The sequence below is a fragment of the Vombatus ursinus genome, unplaced genomic scaffold (assembly GCF_900497805.2).
Source record: "Vombatus ursinus unplaced genomic scaffold, bare-nosed wombat genome assembly UNPS02012179.1, whole genome shotgun sequence".
Classification (NCBI taxonomy): Eukaryota; Metazoa; Chordata; class Mammalia; order Diprotodontia; family Vombatidae; genus Vombatus; species Vombatus ursinus.
Window position 1 is genome coordinate 6792341 of NW_020951957.1, and position 3212 is coordinate 6795552.

Sequence of the window (3212 nt, forward strand, 5' to 3'; positions counted from 1 at the left end):
GCCCAAATGACAAAAGAGGTCCAATAAGCCAAGAGGAAAAGAATGCCTTAAAAAGCAAAATTGGCCAAATGGAAAAGGAAGTCCAAAAGCTTACGGAAGAAAATACTTCCTTAAAAATTAGAATGGAGCAATTGGAAGCTAGTGACTTTATGAAAAATCAAGACATTGTACAACAAAACCAAAAGAATGAAAAAACAGAAGACAATGTGAAATATCTTATTGGAAAAGCAACTGACTTGGAAAATAGATCCAGAAGGGATAATTTAAAAATTATTGGACTATCTGAAAGCCATGATCAAAAAAAGAGCCTAGACATTAGCTTTCAAGAAATTATCAAGGAAAACTGCCCTGATATTCTAGAACCAGAAAGTAAAATAGACATTGAGAGAATCCATTGATCACCTCCTGAAAGACATCTCCAAAGGAAAACTCCTAGGAATATTGTAGCCAAATTCTAGAGTTCCCAGGTCAAGGAGAAAATATTGCAAGCAGCCAGAAAGAAACAATTCAAGTATTGTGGAAATACAATCAGGATAGCACAAGATTTAGCAACTTCTACATTAAGGAACCAGAGGGCTTGGAATATGATATTCTGGAGGGCAAAGGAGATAGGATTACAGCCAAGAATCACCTACCCAGCAAAACTGAGTATAATCCTTCAGGGGAAAAAATGGATATTCAGTGAAATAGTGGACTTTCAAGCATTTTTGATGAAAAGACCAGAGCTAGATAGAGAATTTGACTTTCAAGTACAAGACTCAAGAGAAGCATGAAGAGGTAAAAGAGAAATCAAAAAGGGACTTATTAAGGTTGAACTGTTCACATTCCTACATGGAAATATGATGTTTGTAACTCATGAGACCTTTGTCAGTATTAGGATAGTTGGAAAGAAAAAAATATATGTATAGATAGAGAGCACAGGGTGAGTTGAAGATGAAGGGGTGATATCTAAAGAATAAAATTAAGCTGTGAGAGAGGATTATACTGGGAGAAGGAGAAAGGGAAAGATAGAATGGGGTAAATTATCTTGCATAAAACAGACAAGAAAAGGTTTTTACAGTGGAGGGGAAGTGGGGGAAGGTGAGAGGGAATGAGTGAATATTATTCTCATCAGATTTGGCTTAAGGATGGAATAACATACACACTCAATTGGGCATGGAAATCTATCTTACCCTACAGGAAAATAGGTGGCAAGGGGATAGGAGAGTGTGGGGATGATAGAGGGGAGAGTAGATTGGGAGAGGGGGTTATCAGAAGCAAACACTTCTGAAAAGGGACAGGGACAAAGGAGAGAATAAAATAAATAGGGGGGTGGGATAGGATGAAGGGAAATATAGTTAGTTTTCCACAGCATGACTACTATGGAAGTATTTTACATGACTACACAATTATAACCTGCATTGAATTGCTTGTCTTCTCAATGAGAGTGGGTGGGGAGGGAGGAAGGGAGAAAATTTGGAACCCAAAGTTTTAAAAACAAATGTTAAAAAATTGTTTTCACATGCGACTGGGAAATAAAATATGCAGGCAATGGGGTATAGAAATCTATCCTGTTCTAAAGGAAAATAGAAGAGGAAGGGGATAAGAGAAGGGGGTGAAGATAGAAGGGAGGACAGATTAAGACAAAGCATATTTAGAATGCATGCTGTCTTGAGGTGGGGGGAGGAACAAAATGGGGAGGCAATTTGGAACCCGAAATCTTGTGGAAGTGAATGTTGAAAACTAAAAATAAATAAATTAATGGATCTTAAAAAAAGTAGAAGGAAAGCAGAGGAGGAGGGTAGGGTGTGAAGGAGAGAGGAAGGGAAAAGGAGGACAGAGAAAACATGGAGAGAGAGAGAGAGAAAATTTTCAAGTTATTTAGCGTCTAGTGCCTGGCCATTCCCCTGCTTATACTATATTATTTTTTGGACTCTTTTGCACTGTGATTTCTCTCAAAATTGCTCATCACACTAGAAATAGCATTTTCCTTTTCTTTTCAATTAAAATAAATCCAACAGGCATTGCTTAATCACATATCTTCCTGTACTGTGCTAGGTATTGAAGAGCCAAAGACAAAAACAAAACAGTTCCTGACCTCAAGGAATTTACATTATATTCTAACAAAACAACACACACACACACACACACACACACACACACACACACATATATATACACATATATATATATTATATATATAAGTAATAGAAAGATTGAAAGATAGCTAAGTAGATACATGTATATATTTAGACATAAAATCTTTATATATGTGTATATAGAGATATGTAATATATAAATATGCATATGTGTAATAAATACAAAATAATTTATTAATTTCAGGTGGTGGAAATGCTAACTCTCCTTCCTTCCTTTCCTTTTATCCTACCTTAATAAAATGTCAAGAAATGGAAACTGTATCAAATGACCAGTCCCCATTTGGGAAATTTATTAATCATGTCAAACTGTAGACACAGATAATAATCCATGAAAGATGACATTCTCCCGCCATCTCCTGATGTTTCCAAGCTTAGATCTATGGAAGACATAGTATCCCATGTCTTTAGAAGTTCTTTCAACGTTAGCTGTGACAGATAGCAAACCATGTTTCCTAATTAAAAAAAAAAAGTCCTGGGATCTCTTTCAGGAGCTTATCAGTAGATTCTTTTAATTTCTATTTGATGCTCTGGTTCTAGGATATCAAGGTAGGTTTCATTAAAAATTTATTGAAATATTATGCCTAGACTATTTCTCTAATCATATAACATTCATCATTTAACATTATTTGTTAGAATAGAGTATCTGTTTAGTGTTTACTTATTGATGTAACTGTTTTATATTTTTAAGAACATAGATGAGGTTTCTCAGTGTTTTATACATTTATAAAATTTTAAAATGGATTTAATACTGCATTCACAAAGGGAGAGAATACTGGATTTAGAATAAGAGGACCAGATTCTGGTACATGTTAGTATGTGAGCAATATTGTCTTATATTCTGTCTGGGTCTTAGATTCCTTATCTGTAAAACTTAGGTGATTGAGCTAGATAACCACTAAGGTTCCTCAGAACTATAAGTCTGTGTTCTTGTGATTAAGATCTTCAAATCACTGTTACAAAATTAGAAGTAAAACATTTGGAGAAAGGCTATCCTCCTCCTCCTCCTCCTTCTCTTCCTCCTCCTTATCATCATATTCATCATAATAGCTAAGTTTTGCGAAGCAGATTTGGGGC